The sequence below is a fragment of the Bos grunniens genome, chromosome 13, assembly GCF_055505025.1.
Source record: "Bos grunniens cultivar Pamir isolate PY7600 chromosome 13, Bosgru_T2T1.0, whole genome shotgun sequence".
Classification (NCBI taxonomy): domain Eukaryota; kingdom Metazoa; phylum Chordata; class Mammalia; order Artiodactyla; family Bovidae; genus Bos; species Bos grunniens.
In genome coordinates, this window is record NC_141177.1 from 48,088,895 (window position 1) to 48,108,769 (window position 19,875).

General features: G+C 43.3%; 1 long non-coding RNA gene across 2 annotated transcripts in view; it reads right to left on the bottom strand.

The window, feature by feature from the left end:
* Positions 1-212: 212 nt before the first annotated feature.
* Positions 213-19,875, bottom strand: part of LOC147360941 (uncharacterized) — a 33,247-nt gene continuing 13,584 nt past the window's right edge. Inside the window, exon 3 of one of the 2 annotated variants that reach the window (XR_015139516.1) lies at positions 213-640. This is a non-coding gene — a long non-coding RNA (uncharacterized LOC147360941). Of the gene's footprint in view, positions 641-13,887; positions 14,041-19,875 lie in introns of those variants that run through there. The other variant, XR_015139518.1, reaches the window with a different exon arrangement.

The following is a 19,875-nucleotide window of genomic DNA, read 5'->3' on the forward strand; positions in this document are numbered from 1 at the left end:
CAGAGGGTGAGGATTCAATCACTGGTCAGGGAACTAAGATCCCACATGCCTCAGCCAAAAATAAATAAGCAAATAAATAAATAAACAAATACAATCCTGTGAACCTATATATCAGCAGTCCCCAATCTTTTTGGCACCAGGGACCCATTTCATGGAAGACAGTTTTCCCATGGACCTGGGCAGGGGGATGGTTTCCGGATGATTCAAGCACATTACCGTTATTGTGCACTTTATTTCTGTTATTATTACATCAGCTCCACCTCAGATCATCAGGCCTTAGATCCCGGAGATGGGGACCCTTGTTATACACTAAAAAAAATAGGGAAATGAGTCTGAAAGGATATCTCCCCAAGGCCCTCGGCCTTCCCAGGCCCACAGGCCTAAGTTCTCAGAAGGCAGATGCCCATGACTTTGGTGGGATTTCCCAAAGTCTCCTGCCAGGAGATGCACTCAATGAGATGGAGTTTCAGGGGTCAACCTGGGGCTGACTCTGAACACAAGAGTCTGCAGGTGCTTCGGGCAGGAAATGCCTCCTGCAGGTTGTCTCCTCTGCTCCTCTGACAGCCTGTGCCGGAGAGATGCTCAGGCCTCTGCTTCCTTTACTGCAGCTGGTTGGTAAATTGCCCCTTGGTAAATTCTCCTAAGGGTGAAATCAAACAGAAAAAAAATAAAACTGAGGGATGTGGGGAGACAGAAGTGAAAACAAATTTGTTTGCAAAATATGGAGAAGATAAGGGCAGGATCCCTTCTCCAGGCCTCCGGATGACAGGCTATGTCCCCATGAGCCACAATGGTGGGTGTTTACACGGCCATTCCAGAGCAGGGCGAGGCTGCTGGGGACTGAGGCCACGTCCTTGGCATTTGGGTTCCCCGTGTCTTACTCATGCCTGGGACATAGTTGAAATGTGGCAAGTGCTCCTGAATGTGCAGGTATTATATTAAAGAAGTTGGAGTGGATTTTACTTGAAAGTTGGAAGTGTTAGTTGCTCAATTGTGTCCAGCTCTATGCAACCCCATGGACTATATAGCTTACTAGCTTTCTCTGTCCATGGAATTCTCCAGGCAAGGATACTGGAGTGGATTGCCATGTCCTCCTCCAGGGGATCTTCCCAAACCAGGAATCTGCATTACAGGCAGACTCATTACCATCAGAGCACCAGGGAAGCCCTGGATTTAACTTAGAAGATGGTTAAAAGGAAGGTGTGCACTATGCCCACCCCTGTAAATCCGCAGAAAGTGATTCAAATTAAGATCAATGTGAAGGCAAGATTTCTGGGGGAAAGACTTGGCAGACAGAGGAGGTAGGACTCTAGATTGTTCCTATGATCTCCTCAAAGACCTTTTCAAATACAAACTCCATCTTCACTTAGGATGGGCAAAGATCCACTTTCTCAGAGGTAGATCTTGGGATTATATTTACTGGCAACCTCTTTCACCCAGTTAAAAGGGACTTCAATAGGATAACTAAGGCTGTGGGCTGGGGACCTCCTCCCCCCACCAGAAATCTTTATTGTTGGGACTGGAATATTGGCCAGGGCAACTCTCCTAAACTAATATGCTGTGTTAGCTTTTTGTTCAGTTCCCCCTAAAATGATTTATAATGTAAATGTATATACTAAATATTTATATACATTCACATGTACACTTATATAAATACATCTATTTGTATATGTATAAAATACATTTTTAAGTTCAAGATTTGGCCTGTGAAAAGCCATTTTCTTTTTTTTTTAGAAGAATTTTCCACAGGAAATTGAATTTCAAAGATGTTTTCTTTCCAAATGGGAAGCTGAGCCATAAAACAAAAAATCTTCATTTTAATAATTAACTTTTTATCTAGTCGCTAACATACTGAGAGATTTTTTTTTCTTTGGTCCATTTTTGGGAGAAGAACTAAAAATAAACATTTTCCCTGAATTTCAGTCATCTCAGGATCAAGTTTGGTCCCTCATTTAATGTTCTGCTTCTTAGAGCTTCCCTGGTGGCTCAGACTGTAAAGAATCTTCCTGCAATGCAGAGACCCGGGTTCGATCTCCAGGTCCAGAACATCCCCTGGAGAAGGAAATGGCAGCCCACTCCAGTATTCTTGCTTGGAGAATCCTCTGGACAGAGGAGCAGCTTGGTGGGCTACAGTCCATGGAGATGCAAAAGTCAGACACAGCTGAGCAACTAATATATTCACTTTACTTTTCAAAAGACTTTTGCATCTCCTGTCAGGAATGCTACAATCTAGAAGGACTCTGGGAGAGTTCTAGGAGGATGACTGAAGTACACAGACAGATTAAAACAAAGGAAAAAAAGATATGCTATCCAGCTTCTCCATGCTCCCAGCATCCCAAGAGTCCCTGAAGTATGAGAATACTGAGACAGCTAAAGAAGTTGACCCCCTGAGCCCTGTTTTCACAGAACTTTTGCTCACACGTGTCATTTCCTTGTAGGCTTTTCTCAGCTGAGACCAGCTCTTTGACATAATAGCTTCAATGTCCTTTTTCATTCTTTGTTGCATGCAACAATTCTGTGTTGCATTGCACAGCAATGCTTCTCCTTATCTGCTCATTAGTCCTAACACAGTTCATTCATCCATTCCATAACAGTCATTATGAAATAGTGACATAGCAATTGTGACACAGGATCCCTGGTGTCATGGAACTTGCATGCCATCAGCAGCCAAACCATAAAACAATAACTAGTTATAAGGAAATTTTGGAGGTTTACTACAGGGTGAAGAGAAAGCAATTTAATTGACCCCAACGGAAAATATGGGGCTTCCCTGGTGGCTCAGTGGAAAAGAGTCCATCTGAAATGCAGAAGACTCGGGTTTGAGACATGGGTTTGGTCTCTGGTCAGGAAGATCCCCTGGAGGATGAAATGACAACCCATTCTAGTATTCTTGCTGGGAAAATCCCATGGACAGAGGAGCCTGGTGGGCTTCAGTCTATGGGTCACAGAGTCGGATAAGACTGAACAACTGAGCATGCACACACATTGACATACATACACTGCTATGTGTAAAACAGATGCTAGTGGGAAGCTGCTATACAGCACAGGGAACTCAGCCTGGTGCTCTCTGATGAACTAGAGGGGTGGGTTGGGGGAGGGGTGGGCAGGAGACTCAAGAGGGAGGGGAAACATGTATACATGTAGCTGATTCACTTCACTGCACAGCAGAAACTAACACAACATTGTAAGGTAATTATACTCCAATTTAATTAAAAAAAAAAACAACAACCCTCATTTTAAAGATGGTTGTTGAAGACCAGCGGTGGGAAGCCACCTGCCCAAGGTCACCTGACTTGTTGGAGACAGATTTGAGGGTCCTGACTTCCAATTCCCAATTTGAGATCTTCCCACTAATTGCACTCCAACCCATGGAAAATGTAAGTATACATACATGTAGCCCCTCCCTCTTGAGGCTCATCAGATCATGGATTCCTTATTGGAAAATTCAGACTTAAATTGAAGAAAGTAGGGAAAACCACTAGACCATTCAGATATGACCTTTATCAAATCCCCTATGATTATAGAGTGGAAGTGACAAATAGATTCAAGGGACTAGATCTGATAGAGTGCTTGAAGAACTACGGATGGAGGTTCGTGACATTGTACAGGAGGCAGTAATCAAGACCATCCCCAAGGAAAAGAAATGAAAAAAGGCCAGATGGTTGTCTGAGGAGGCCTGACAAATAGCTGGGAAAAGAAGAGAAGTTAAAGGCAAAGGAGAAAAGGAAAGTTATACCCACCTGAATGTAGAGTTCCAAAGAATAGCAAGGAGAGATAAGAAAGCCTTCCTCAGCAATCAGTGCAAAGAAATAGAGGAAAACAATAGAATGGGAAAGACTAGAGATCTCTTCAAGAAAATTAGAGATACCAAGGGAACATTTCAGGCAAATATGGGCACAATAAAAGACAGAAATGGTATGGACCTAACAGAAGCAGACGATATTAAGAAGAGGTAGCAAGAATACACAGAAAAACTATAGAAAAAAGATTTCCATGATCCAGATAACCACGATGGTGTGATCACTTACCTAGAGCCAGACATCCTGGAATGCAAAGTCAAAGTGGGCCTTACAAAGCATCACTACAAACAAAGCTAGTAGAGGTGATGGAATTCCAGTTGAGCTATTTCAAGTCCTAAAAGATGATGCTGTGAAAGTGCTGCACTCAGTTCAGTTCAGTTCAGTTCAGTCACTCAGTCTTGTCCGACTCTTTGCGACCCTATGAATTGCAGCACGCCAGGCCTCCCTGTCCATCACCAACTCCCGGAGTTCACTCAGACTCATGTCCATCCAGTCAGTGATGCCATGCAGCCATCTCATCCTCTGTCGTCCCCTTCTCCTCCTGCCCCCAATCCCTCCCAGCATCAGAGTGTTTGCCAATGAGTCAACTCTTCTCATGAGGTTGCCAACACATTGGAGTTCCAGCTTTAGCATCTTTCCTTCCAAAGAACACCCAGGGCTGATCTCCTTCAGAATGGACTGGTTAGATCTCCTTGCAGTCCAAGGGACTCTCAAGAGTCTTCTCCAACACCACAGTTCAAAAGCATCAATTCTTTGGTGCTCAGCCTTCTTCACAGTCCAACTCTCGCATCCATACATGACCACAGGAAAAACCATAGCCTTGACTAGATGGACCTTTGTTGACAAAGTAATGTCTCTGCTTTTGAATATGCTGTCTAGGTTGGTCATAACTTTCCTTCCAAGGAGTAAGCGTCTTTTAACTTCATGGCTGCAGTCACCATCTGCAGTGATTTTGGAGCCCCCCAAAATAAAGTCTGACACTGTTTCCACTGTTTCCCCATCTATTTCCCATGAAGTGATGGGACCAGATGCCATGATCTTTGTTTTCTGAATGTTGAGCTTTAAGCCAACTTTTTCACTCTCCACTTTCACTTTCATCAAGAGGCCAGCAAATGTGGAAAACTCAGTCGTGGCCACAGGATTGGAAAAGGTCAGTTTTCATTCCAATCCCAAAGAAAGGCAATGCCAAAGAATGTTCCAACTACTGCACAATTGCACTCAATCTCACATGCTAGTAAAGTAATGCTCAAAATTCTCCAAGTGAGGCTTCAACAGTACGTGAGCCGAGAACTTCCAGATGTTCAAGCTGGATTTATAAAAGGCAGAGGAACCAGAAATCAAATTGCCAACATCCACTGGATCATAGAAAAAGCAAGAGAGTTCCAGAAAAACATCTACTTCTGCTTTATTGACTATGCCAAAGCCTTTGACTGTGTATATCACAACAAACTCTTCAAGAGATGGGAATACCAGACCACCTGACCTGCCTCTTGAGAACTCAGTATGCAGGTCAAGAAGCAACAGTTAGAACCAGACATGGAACAGACTGGTTCCAAATTGGGAAAGGAGTACATCAAGGCTATATATTGTCACCCTGCTTATTTAACTTATATGCAGAGTACATCATGTAAAATGCCGGGCTGGATGAAGCACAAGCTGGAATCAAGATTGCCAGGAGAAATACCAATAACCTCAGACATGCAGATGACACCACCCTTATGGTAGAAAGTGAAGAGGAACTAAAGAGCCTCTTGATGAAAGTGAAAGAGAGTGAAAAAGCTGGCTTAAAAATCAACATTCAGAAAACTAAGATCATGGCATCTGGTCCCATCACTTCATGACAAGTAGATTGGGAATGAGTTGAAACAGTGACAGACTTTATTTTGGGGGGCTCCAAAATCACTGCAGATGGTGACTGCAGCCATGAAATTAAAAGATGCTTACTCCTTGGAAGAACGCTATGACCAACCTAGACAGCATATTAAAAAGCAGAGACGTTACTTTGCCAAAAAAGGTCCATCTAGTCAAGGCTATGGTTTTTCCAGTAGTCATGTATAGATGTGAGAGTTGGACCATAAAGAAGGCTGAGCACTGAAGAATTGATGCTTTTGAACTGTGGTGTTAGAGAAGACTCTTGAGAGTCCCTTGGACTGCAAGGAGATCCAACCAGTCCATCGTAAAGGAAATCAGTCCTGAATATTCATTGGAAGGACTGATGCTGAAGCTGAAACTCCTATACTTTGGCCACCTGATGCAAAGAACTGACTCATTGGAAAGGACCCTGATCTTGGGAAAGATTGAGGGTGGGAGGAGAAGGGGTCAACAGAGGGTGAGATAGTTGGATGGTACCCCTGACTTGATGGACATGAGTTCGAGCAGGCTCCAGGAGTTGGTGATGGACAGGTAAGCCTGGCATGCTGCAGTCCATGGGGTGGCAAAGAGTTGGACACGACTAACTGAACTGAACTGAACGGGGAGCTTAGCCTGGTGCTCAGTGATGATCTACCTAGGGGGTGGGATTAGGCATTGGATGGGGCAGGAGACTCAAGAGGGAGGAGAAATATGTATACATATAACTGATTCACTTCATTGTACAGCAAAAACTAACACATTGTAAATGAATTATACTCCAATTTAAAAACAACAACAACACTCATTTTAAAGATGATGTTGAAGACTAGAGGTAGGAAGCAACCTGCCCAAGGTCAGCTGACTTTTTGGAAGCAGACCTGAGGGTCCCGACTTCCAATTCCCAATTTGAGATCTTCCCACTAATTGTACTCCGATCTGTGGAAAGTTTATGCAGACAGACAGCAGAAATGTACACTCCTTCTGTGAGGTGTAGCTTGAGCAAAGTGGCAACAATCCCACTCAAGGCTCTAAAGAAACTCTTACTTCTCATTGTCAAGATTAAAAAACAAAAGGAGCAAAATGCTTCCATATTCCCATCACAATATAGTCCAGAGAAACATAGATGAGGCCAAAATCGAATTATGTCTTTGCTCAGTCCTACAGAGTACTTGGCATTTCTATTTCAGCATGTTCTGGTATTCCCACATGGAATTAAACACATAGGGCACATTTAATTTCAGACTTAGAACAAATCAGATGTGCCAAACCACATAGCTCCACCTCAAGATAATTTCCCCCAGTGGGAGAAAATGTAATACAGCAGCAGCCAAAGGGTGTTCCTGGGCTGAAAACACCCACATTCCTAACCTAGTCTTACGCCACTATCATCTGTGCATCTCCCCACCTCTTCCCAACTCTCTCACAATCCCCTCCAGCTCTTTGATTCCACCAGAAGAAGAAAGGAAACTTTCATGCCAAAACCTCGATGATGGATCAATTGGCCTTGAAATCAAGTTCAGTTAATTCATGACTGTGACTCTGTGAACCTGAATAGTACAGATAGCTGCTGGAAAAAAGCTTTTCATACTAAAGGGCAGAAAAGCAGGAATGAGAGTAAGGTTTATTTTCTCAGTCTACTCAACCTTGATATAACTCTTAATCTAGAAAAAAATGCATTTTTGGATAACAGACCTTAACTTTTTAGCACAGTGATGGCAAATTCAAATGGTTCATTACTTATTATTTGGCAGACAAATAATTAACAATCAGTCTAAAGACCAATGGGATTCTCAGGAAAAAAACAAAAAAACTGCCCTAATTACCAAAGGAAATAAGGGCAGTTTCAAAAAGCATAATAGATTGGACGAGAACTAAGATAGCTTTTAAAAGCTGTTAATATATCTAAGCTATACAGCATCTATATAATATTTTCATGATTCATCATAAGTTATATCCAAAATGATATATAATGAGCCTTAGATAAAATCTCATGGTGACATTTTATTAATAATTTTACATTTATTATTTTGCCTGTCTTTATCTTTTCCCCTGAAATGAAATGGTAGTAAATTGGCACTAATTAACATGTATTTGAAATATGCCAGGTTAAGCTGACAAGCCCATGTCAACTTATCCAGGCAATGCTTTTGCAGCACTGAGACCAGAGTGAAGGAATGAAATCCCCAGGGACCCGCCTTCATCACTGGGTCCTAGCCCAAGCCAGCACCTGCCCTGGGTCTGAACGCAGAGCTCAGTTGGGGTAATAGACACAAAATATACATTCTTTCAACAAAGTCACAGAGAATCATAGTGGAAATACAATAGTTTAATAGAAAATGTATTTGTAACTACATTAATATTATCAGGAGATAAAGTCTTCCCTGCCCACCAAAACTTGATGTTCAATACATTCAAAATATTTGTAACTAATTCTTTCAGAAGAGTTTTCCCTGAAAGAAGAAAGGCAGAAGAAACTCCACCTACCGGTCATGGTATGATAGTACTTTAGGGCAATCATCTCAGAACTGGGTTTGTGCAGCTCTGGGGGCAGGGAGGAGAGTTAAAGGGGATCCATTCTCAGATTCTCAGCTTCCACGATGTATTCTTCCTTAAAACCACCCATGAGCATTTTGCATTTTCTGATTCTCTTTTTCTGTCTCCTCTTTCACAGTCACTCTTTTCTCATTTGACTAAGGTAACTCTTGCTTCCTCCCATTTCACATCTTTGTAGGTATGCATTGCCCTAAGGTATAACAATGTATATCAAACACAGGATCATTTAAAATATAGGGGTAAAGGATATAAAAGAGGATGTACATATGTGTATAACTGAGTCACTTTGCTGTACAGAAGAAATTAACACAACGTTGTAAATCGACTATGCTTCAATTTAAAAAATTAAAATATAATCTTTGGGGTAGGTGAGGCTTCTTGTTAATCAATACCCCAAATCTACTCCCTTTGCCGCCACCCCATTAAGAGGCATGGTTCCAATACATTTTTACTATTAAGTTTAATAATTACTTATAAAAGTATGTAAGAAAGTTATGATACTTTCATAGACATCTCACTAATGACAGTTGCATTGAAGAAAAGAAATGAAAGCATTTTTAAGCTTTGATTTTGTAATCATATTTTTGCTTCAGAGAAGCAGGAGGGTTACCAATATGAAATTTTCTAATGAAAGTATTCCAAGGTGGTATTTGGGCTTCTCTACTGACTCAGAGGTAAAGAATCCACCTGCAATGCAGGAGCCACGGGAGACTCAAGTTCGATCCCTGGGTTGGGAAGATCCCTTGGAGGAGGGCATGGCAACCCAGTATTCTTGCTTGGAGAATCCCATGGACAGAGGAGCCTGGCAGGCTGCAGTCCATAAGGTCACAAAGAGTTGGAAATAATTGAAGTAACTTAGCATGCCTGTAAGGTGATATTTAGGGAAGAAAATGGGATAAAAATATGATTTTAAATAAAATTTCCCACTCATGCTTGCCCATGCATTTTTTTAATGAACAGGTATCAAATAACTGTACTATTCAGATTCTACTAGATATATTTAAAGAGAACTATAACAGGTTTATTTTTCAATGCCAGTGTTTAGACTAGAGATTTACATCTTTTGTAATCACTTAAATTTTAGGTGTCAACCTAAAGATGGGCCAGCAGATATATAATTTTTCTAAATCATTTTAGGGGGAATTGAACAAAATGCCAGAGGACTACTGTTCAGGAAGGTTAGTGGACAGGGCAGAGAGAAAGATGAGACAAAAGCAGGTTATATCAGATGTTGAGCTGAGTGGTTAACTTGAGGCCCCAAATAGTAACAGGAGGGGAAAAGGTTGTAAGAGTGAGATGCTCTTAATGAAGAAGCAGGAATGAACCAGGGGCAGGTTATTATGACTTGAGATTGAGGAAAAAAGCACATCAAGACATGTGTCATCAATGATCACTCAGGAGTAACAGTCCATTTGTAGCTGATTCTTGAACGTAACACATTCCCTTCCATTTTGGACAAAAAACAGAAAGTGGATTCAAAACCTCATCGTAAAATCCAGGGTTAGGAACCAACAAATGGGGTGGTTATTCACACACATAAAAATTTATGCAGAGGTTCTTTCAATTATGGAAGCCTGATCTCAACTCTAATGTTTATGACCTTCCTCTTAAGAGCTGAAATAAAAACCTCAGGTTGGTGAGAATATTCATAGCCTAGACTTCAATACTTCCAGTTAATTGCCCCTGTCTGGAAAAGAAAATACTGTTTTCACAATAGGCAGTTTCACACGTGTATTGAAAGCCACTGATTAGAAAAAAATTACTACTACAACTTCATTTTCTTCTTCCCTAATTTGGATTAAAAAGAAAATAACTGGTCTTCACACTAAAATTCATTCAGCAGACAGATTCACTTCAAAAATGTAATTAAGGCCATGTGATATCACGAACATGTGGAATCTAAAATAAGACACAAATGAACTTATCTACGAAACAGAAACACACTCACAGAGAGAACAGACTTGTGGTTGCTCATGGGAAGGGGGCGGCAGAGGGATGGAGCGGTAGGTGGGGTTAGCAGATGTAAACACTTTCCTCTCCGAGAGCCAGCGGGGAGAGTGAGGGCTTATACTCTCAAAGTCCACCACCTTGTGAGTTTAAGATGAGTGGGAGTGCTTTGGGGGCCTGGGAAGTGTGGGATCTTGCTGAGCTGGGTCTCCTATTCCAGGCCTGCTCTTCAGCAGGACAGTCTCAGTTACGGCGTAAGGCCAACTGGGGTCCCCATCCCCTTTCTGACAGTTCCATGTCCACAGTTTCTTAGGGGCACAGTGTCTCTCCCTAAGCCATGAGTAGGCTCAGTCACCCCTTCCTTGCCCAGGAGCTTCCCTGCTTTCTTGAAGCATTTATTTATTGCATGGTTCCTGGAAACCTGGGGCACAGGGAACAGGATAAGGAGGGTGGGGGACTTCTCCTGTGCTGGGACAATTCCCTGGACTCATGGGCAACTTGGGACTCAGAACTCTGGGAGGTGAAGATGCATCTATACTCTAAGCAGGGACCCAAGAAGGCAGGTTGGGAGACAGGGGTCATCCTAGGTCCATCCTAGGGGTCATCCTAGGTCATCCTGGGTCATCCCAGGTTTCTCTAGGCCAACCAGTCTAGGAGCCAGGGGCCTGCTCCAGGCCCAGGGGGACAAGTCCCTGGAGAATCAGGCTGGACATGGTAGACCCCCTTCCTTGGGGTCCTGTGTCCTGTTGAGATATGAGAATAAAGTGCTATTGCTTTATTTACACTTGAGAGGAGAAATTACAAGGACTTCTGTATATATGAAGAACTGTCAATTTAAAAAGTCTTCAAGCTTTCTTGAAAAAAAAGATGGGTAGGAGTTACCTGAGAAGGTCACAGGTGCCATAAAAGTCATGTGTCCCCCATCAGCACCCAGCTCTCAGGAGAGGCCAGGATACCAAGATGGGAGGCTATAAGCAAGGATCAGCAGGAACAGAGCAAAGCGGACAGGAGAAGGTAATGACTTCATTCTTAGAAGATGAAAAAAAAAAAGAAAAGCAGAATGTGAGGGTTGCCTCTTGAGAAATCTGTATGCAGGTCAGGAAGCAAAAGTTAGAACTGGACATGGAACAACAGACTGGTTCCAAATAGGAAAAAGAATACGTCAAGGCTGCATATTGTCACCCTGCTTATTTAACTTATATGCAGAGTACATCATGAGAAATGCTGGGCTGGATGAAGCACAAGCTGGAATCAAGATTGCCAGAAGAAATATCAATAACCTCAGATACGCAGATAACACCACTCTCATGGCAGAAAGTGAAGAAGAACTAAAGAGCCTCTTAATGAAAGTGAAAGAGGAGAGTGAAAAAGTTGGCTTAAAGGTCAACATTCAGAAAACGAAGATCATGGCATCTGGTCCCATCACTTCATGGCAAATAGATCAGGAAACTGTGGAAACAGTGACAGACTTTATTTTGGGGGGCTCTAAAATCACTGCAGATGGTGATTGCAGCCATGAAATTAAAAGACGCTTACTCCCTGGAAGAAAAGTTAGTGACCAACCTAGACAGCATATTAAAAAGCAGAGACATTACTTTGTCAACAAAGATCCATCTAGTCAAGGCTATGATTTTTCCAGTAGTCATGTATGGATGTGAGAGTTGGACTATAAAGAAAGCTGAGCACCGAAGAATTGATGCTTTTGAACTGTGGTGTTGGAGAAGACTCTTGAGAGTCCCTTGGACTACAAGAAGATCCAACCAGTCCATCCTAAAGGAGATCAGTCCTGGGTGTTCATTGGAAGGACTGATGTTGAAGCTGAAACTCCAATACTTTGGCCACCTGGTGCGAAGAGCTGACTCATTGGAAAAGACCCTGATCCTGGGAAAGATTGAGGGCAGGAGGAGAAAGGGACGACAGAGGATGAGATGGTTGGATGGCATCACCGACTCAATGGACATGAGTTTGGGTGAACTCCAGGAGTTGGTGATGGACAGGGAGGCCTGGCATGCTGAGGTTCATGGGGTCGCAAAGAGTTGGACATGACTGAGCGACTGTACTGAACTGAACTGAGAGTTGTAAGACCCACTGTCCTGAACAATTCCCTTCAAGGCCACTGGGTTCTGTGTGCTGCCTTCACCTTCATCCACTCTGATCTGGTCCAGAATATCCTCAGGATTAGACTCCTCATCTTCCCCAGGGGATCTTCCCTTCTGGAAGGACAAGGCTCTCTCTCCCTCAGGGCCTTTCCTGTCCAGTGGAGGGAATCCAGCTGCCAGCTGTGACATAGAGTATTTCCTGCCATAGCAATACACAAGGATGTCACAGTCATCAGCGATTCCAGCCCTCCATAACACTCAAGAAGGAGGAGGATCCCTGAGATTGGCAGACATCAGGCTGCAGCCACTCCCCATGGGGAGCCCTGAGCAACTAAGGATGTGAAAAACACAAGATGCCTGACCCACATAGCTGAGATGCATAGGAAAGGAATGATTTCAGTGAGCCCAGACTCTTGCATCTTTCCTTATACAGGAAAGTACTAAATTTGTTATCTTGGGATATCTGCTTTTCTTTTATTAACAAAAACACTGTTCATGTTCAGACTACTTGCCCTTTTTTTGCAAACTTCTGTATAACCTGACTTCCTGGGAACAAAATTCTCTCATAATCCTCAACTTTTAGGTTGTGACTGTTTTTTAAGTCAACACAACCTTCCTCCCACACATGCTTGGGGCCACACAGGTGGGGATGCCGCAAACATCCAACTTGCTTGGAATCCTAATTAACCTTCAGGATCCTTGGTCCTTGGAGATGGAAATGGTAACCCACTCCAGTGTTCTTGCCTGGAGAATCCCATGGACAGAGGAGCCTGGTGGGTTACAGTCCATGGGGTCACAAAGAGTTGGACATGACTGAAGTGACTTAGCACATCCATGGTCCTATCTCTTCTTTCCAAAACCAATCTTATCCCTGGACCTGTGCTCTGATGCCATCTCCTCGAGCTCTGCAATTTGGCAAGTCCACGAGATAAAAACAGATCAGCTGTTCCAAGAACTCAGAGCTGTTCACAGTAATAAGATGTAAGTGGGAAGTTTCCAATGAGGTCCTTCCACATCCCTCTGTAATGAGGTCATTCATCAATGTCTCTGCAGTGTAACCAGATGACCTTTTTGAGACTGGACCCCAAATCTTTCTTTTTTAAAGCTTGATAAATTAAATCTCAAAATATTCATAAATGAAAAGCCACATGTGTGTTTTTCAAATTAGCAAGAGATGACCTGATCTCACATTCTGGACCCGATGAAATGTCTTTGTTCTGGTGTTCTGGGGGTTGCCCTTAGTTTTGTGATGTCTTAAGAATTTCTTGATTTGGGAAGGAAGAAACTATTAGTTGTGCCTAAAATTAAAGTGTTGATTGTTTTTGTCAAATTTCAATTAATTGTTCTCAAGAGACACGCAAAGTAGTTGAATTCAGGGTAAGCTTACAGGAACCATCTTCACTACTGCCCCTTCCTTGGAAGGTAGGCTGTAATGTGTCCTAAATGGGGTGAGGGTGGGGCTGCTGATGCCCTTGTTAATTTGTATTTAAGACCTAACATCCCAGAACAAACTCCTGATGGGGCTCTGCATTTTTTGAGAAATTGCCTTTAGAGGCCAGAGAGAAGATGATCCCACTGTCCATCAGCCTGAGAGCCAATCCTGGCACAGGAATTGTGGTTTGGGAGGAGGGTTTTACCTTGAAGATGAGGAAATAAGCTTGGCCTTTCTGTGGGTCAGGGTCTCCTGGTGCAGATACACTGTGGCAAACAACCCCCATGAACCCCAAGTCAGCTCTGGAATGCAGGCCGGCATGTCGGCAGTTCACAGAGAAGGACTGTCAGATCAACACCTGTGAGGATGTAGAGAGCGGAACTGAGCAGAGGGGGAAGTGGGCTTGCCACCAACACAACGAAGACCTCAGCCAATCCTATGATGTGCCCAGGACCCAATGTCCTGCAAAGTTGTTCCAAATCATGGCCTTTCCTCTCCCTAGTGACTCATCAAATGAGGCACGTCCACGCCAGCTCTGGGGGGATCTGAGCTCACCACTGAGAGAACTCTCTTTGGAGCCAGGATGTGGGCTCTTAGCCTATGGCCTTGGGCAGGGTGTTTCGCCTCCACAAGGCTTGGTTTCCCCATCTTTCATGAAGGAAAAGGTGGCACATCTTTGGGGCTAGGGGCAAGGATTCACTAAGACTGCAGGTGCCAAGCACTGTCACAGAGCAGCCAGTGGCACTCAGTACAGACACATCCTGGGGAAGACAGTGACACAGAGAGGGATGCTTTGGGGACAAACGGGACAGTTCTTTTTTATTTTAAGATGGGGCGGATATTTGAAATGGAGGAGGCCCTGGAGGAGGCTGTCTGAAAGGGAGAAGGATCTGGAGATGGAGGCCTGGAGAGGACCCCGCGAAATTCCACCAATTTCAGTTTCCCTGAGCAATCTCTGAAACCCATGATTCAGTTTTTCAGAAATTGTGTTTTAAGACGTGACCAAAACCACTCTCCATGAGCCTCAAAGCTGGGTTAGGGAGAAGGAGCTACCAGAAAACGCATCCAAATGAACATTTCCCGGGGAAGCCAGGTCGGAGCGAGGATTTACACCTCTTCTGAAAGCCTGAACACATTTGCCTCACACATCATCCAAAGGTTGGCGGCTTTGCTGCCAAACCCAACACACTCGGGCAGGCAACAGGTCAGGCTCCAGCCTGGCCGCGTGGGTTGTGTGATCCCACGATTGGGAGCCCTCGGTCCACATAAATCACAACAGCTCCAGACTTGGTAGAGGAAATGAGCTCAGAGAAACGCCATGTGTGATAAAAAGTGAAACAGATTGACATTCCAATAAAATCAGCTCTCCTACCCTCTGTACACTCTTGGGTCCCTGGAGAGGCGTATATACCAGAAATAGCATTGCAGTCACATCATATTCTTGGTTCAGAACTACCCGGGCTCTGCTCTCCCATCACGGCCAGAGGGCAGCTCTGATTGATGTCAAGTCCGCCTGCCCCATGTAATGCTGCCTGTTATTATTACTAATGGTGACAGATCCTTACCAGGGCACTGTTTGCAGGGAATGTGCAGCCTTGAAAACACAAAGGGAAACAAACTCATTCAATGCTGCAAAAAGCCTTAGGCTCAGACAGCAGATCGTGACGTTGACCTTTCTCAGCACAGGAACAGATGGCAAGGTCAGGGAAGGTGGAGGTTTTTACTCGCTGTTAGGAGATCTGGGTTCCACCCCCCCTTTTTTTTTTTTAATTTTATTTTATTTTAAACTTTACAATATTGTATTAGTTTTGCCAAATATCGAAATGAATCCGCCACCCTTTTTGATGCCAATTCATTCTGTGGCCCAGGGCTCTTTGTCTCTCCCCAGGTTTCCTGCAAGCTTTAAGGGTCAAGGAGCCAATGATGGTGCTATTTGGAGGTGAAGGACGTGGAATTAAAGGGCGATCTCTGGGTTTCTGAAGGAAGGGTTGTCAATGTTGAAAAACTGTCTTTGACAGGGTGGAGTATGTCTTGTGTTCTGTGTCCTGCCTGTGACACTCAGCACAAAGGTCAGCCTGCTCTTTTCTTCCCCCCACCCCCATGATTAAATAGCCAAGAGGGAGTAAGGGGACGAGGAAGGCAGGTAATCACATATTCCAGAAACTTCACCCTTTTCTGTTTCATACACAAGTATTGGATATGAGAGTCAAAATCCAGTGAGATAGCTCAGGATATAAGATTTCTACCTACTTAAACCACAGGTTCAGAAAAGGGAGATCTGGGAAACACCCTTTAACTGATGTGGGGAGGAAAGATGGAGGAGGGGAAGTCAGGAAAACATTTCTGATTGATGTCTTTTTTAAAAGCAGTCTTGCTAATGTAAAAAAAAATTAGGCGATAGATATGTAATGTATGCCTCTGACTTGGAATCCCCTCCCCTTTCAATCTAGTAGAATGCCACCTCTTGTTCTTTTGCATTCTTTTATTTTTAGAAGTATAAACAATATGATAGAAAAAATACAATTGAAGACCTATGGTAACCCTTCCAAATTTACCCCTCTTTTAGCCAAAGGTAATTTACTGCAACAGCATATCTATACAATCAGAAATGTGAATGCCCTTAGGGTCAAGTTTAAAAAACAATAACAACAACAATAAACTATTATTGATATCATACTGTCGATTTTGGGTTGGATTGAATTGTATTTGACTGGACTGAATTATATGGATTGGAATGGATTGGACTGCCTGACATTGGACTGGATGAGATTGACTGGATTGGACTGGCCTGGATGGGACCGGATTTGATTGTATTGCATTGCATTGCACTGAGTTTAATTAGACTGGCCTAGCTTGGATTGAATTGTATTGGACTGTATTGAACTGGTTTGGATTGCATTGTATTGAACTGGACTGAACTGAACTGAAGAACTATGGATGGAGGTTCCTGACATTGTACAGGAGGCGGTGATCAAGACCATTCCCAAGGAAAAGAAATGCAAAAAGGCCAAATGGTTGTCTGAGGAGGCCTTACAAATAGCTGGGAAAAGAAGAGAAGCGAAAGGCAAAGGAGAAAAGGAAAGATATATCCATTTGAATGCAGAGTTCCAAAGAATAGCAAGGCGAAGTAAGAAAGCCTTCCTGGTGATCCATGCAAAGAAACAGAGGAAAACAATAGAATGGGAAAGACTAGAGATCTCTTCAAGAATATAAGAGATACCAAGGGAACATTTCATGCAAAATTGGGCACGATAAAGGACAGAAATGATATGGACCTAACAGAAGCAGAAGATATTAAGAAGAGGTAGCAAGAATACACAGAAAAACTGTACAAAAAAGATTTTCATGACCCAGATAATCACGATGGTGTGATCACTCACCTACAGCCAGACATCCTGGAATGTGAAGTCAAGTGGGCCTTAGAAAGCATCACTATGAATAAAGCTAGTGGAGGTGATGGAATTCCAGTTGACCTATTTCAAATCCTAAAAGATGATGCTGTGAAAGTGCTGCATTCAATATGCCAGCAAATGTGGAAAACTCAGCCGTGCCCACAGCACTGGGAAAGGTCAGTTTTCATTCCAATCCCAAAGAAACACAATGCCAAAGAATGTTCAAACTACTGGACAATTGCACTCATCTCACATGCTAGCAAAGTAATGCTCAAAATTCTCCAAGCCAGGTTTCAACAGTACGTGAATTGTGAACTTCCAGATGTTCAAGCTGGATTTATAAAAGGCAAAGGAACCAGAAATCAAATTGCCAACATCCATTGGATCATCAAAAAAGCAAGAGAGTTCCAGAAAAACACCTACTTCTGCTTTATTGACTACGCCAAAGCTTTTGTGTATATCACAACAAACTGTGGAAAATTCTTCAATAGATGGGAATACCAGACTACCTGACCTGCCTCTTGAGAAAATCTGTATGCAGGTCAGGAAGCAACAGTTAGAACTGGACATGGAACAACAGACTGCTTCCAAATAGGAAAAGGAATACATCAAGGCTGTATATTGTCACCCTGCTTATTTAACTTACACGCAGAGTATATCATGAGAAACGCTGGGCTGGATGAAGCACAGGCTGCAATCAAGATTGCCGGGAGAAATATCAATAACCTCCGATATGCAGATGACACCACCCTTATGGCAGAAAGTGAAGAAGAACTAAAGCCTCTTGATGAAAGTGAAAGAGGAGAGTGAAAAAGTTGGCTTAAAGGTCAACATTCAGAAAACTAAGATCATGGCATCTGGTCCCATCACTTCATGACAAATAGATGGGGAAACCGTGGAAACAGTGACAGACTTTGTTTTGGGGGGGCTCCAAAATCACTGCAGATGGTGATTGCAGCCATGAAATTAAAAGACGTTTGCTCCTTGGAAGGAAAGTTATGACCAACCTAGATAGCATATTCAAAAGCAGAGACATTACTTTGCCAACAAAGGTCCATCTAGTCAAGGCTACAGTTTTTCCAGTAGTCATGTATGGATGTGAGTTGGTCCATAAAGAAAGCTGAGCAGCAAAGAATGGATGCTTTTGAACTGTGGTGTTGGAGAATACTCTTGAGAGTCTCTTGGACTGCAAGGAAATCCAACCAGTCCTTCCTAAAGGAAATCAGTCTTGAATATTCATTGGAAGGACTGATGCTAAAGCTGAAACTCCAATACTTTGGCCACCTGATGCAAGAACTGACTCATTGGAAAAGACCCTGATGCTGGGAAAGATTGAAGGTGGGAGGAGAAGGCGATGACAGAGGATGAGATGATTGGATGGCATCACTGATTCAATGGCCATGAGTTTGAGTAAACTCTGGGAGTTGGTGATGGGGAGGGAGGCCTGGGGTTGCAAAGAGTCAGACATGACTGAGTGACTGAACTGAACTGAACTGGCCTCGCCTGGCCTGGACTGGCCTAGTCTGGCCTATTTTGAACTGCTCTGTCCTGGCCTGGATTTGATTGTGATTTCATGGAGTGGATTGGATTGTGCTGGATTGAATTCCATTGGACTAGACTGGATTGCACTGGCCTAGGGTGGATTGGATTGGACTGGACTGGATTGGATTGGCATGCATTTCACTAGCCTGGATTAGACTGGCCTGTCTTGACCTGGATTGGATTGGATTCAAATGGCCTGTATTGAACTGTATTGGCCTGGCCATGATTGGATTGGCCTGGCCTGAAATTTATTGGACTGTCCCAGATTGAACTGGACTAGCCTGGACTGAACTAGATTAGATTGGATTGGATTGAACTGGCTTAGGTTTGCCTTCTCTTGACTGAATTGGAGCAGATTGAATTGGATTGGATTTTCATGTTTTGTACGTATTTATCATCTATTTCCCTTAATGGTATGAGAAATCTTTCTGTCTCTCTTTATCCTTATTCCTTTAGAATGCTGATCAAGCTCTGGCTCTTCCATGAGCTCTTTTCTGCCACCTCCAACCCATGCGGTTTTTTGAAATGAGCTGCAATAGCACAGAGGGCCCTGTCCACCTCTGGGCCCTTGCCCCACACTGTGTACTTTTTGTCCTGAATCTTCACCAGCACCTTGCAATCCTGGTGTTAGGATGCCCATTTTGAAGAGGAAAATGAGGCTAAATGGAACTCATCACCTTGCATCTCTTTATTCCCTGGAAGACGCAGATCCTGACCCAAGTGTGTCCCAAGCCAGTTCTTTCCATCTCCAGCCCTAGGCTCCATGTCCTCACTCCACCTACTCATTCAGCAGAAGAGTTTTGAGTATCAGCTACATTTCCATGCATTATTCTGGATCTAGAGATTCAGGGGTGAGCAAAACAATTCTCTTGACCTTGTGATACGTACTTGTTTCCTTCCTTGTAATATGCCCAGCCCTATTGATGGGTGCAATCTGCACAGGTATGATAAAGAGTTTCTGCTGAACCAAACTAAGACTCATTTTGAGAAACGCAAGATGCCATGCCTGACCATGAGACCACAAGGGGAAAAACACACTATTTTGTAAAAAGCCAAAATGTCATGTTTATCTCATGTGTTTGGGTTTCCCAAGTGGTGCTAGTGGTAAAGAATCTGCCTGCCAATGCAGGAGACATAAGAGACGTGGGCTCAATCTTGAGGTTGGGAAGATCCCCAGGAAGAGGAAGAGGAAATTGCTATCTACTCCAGTACTCTTGCCTGGAGAATCCCATGGACAGAGGAGCCTGGTGGGCTACAGT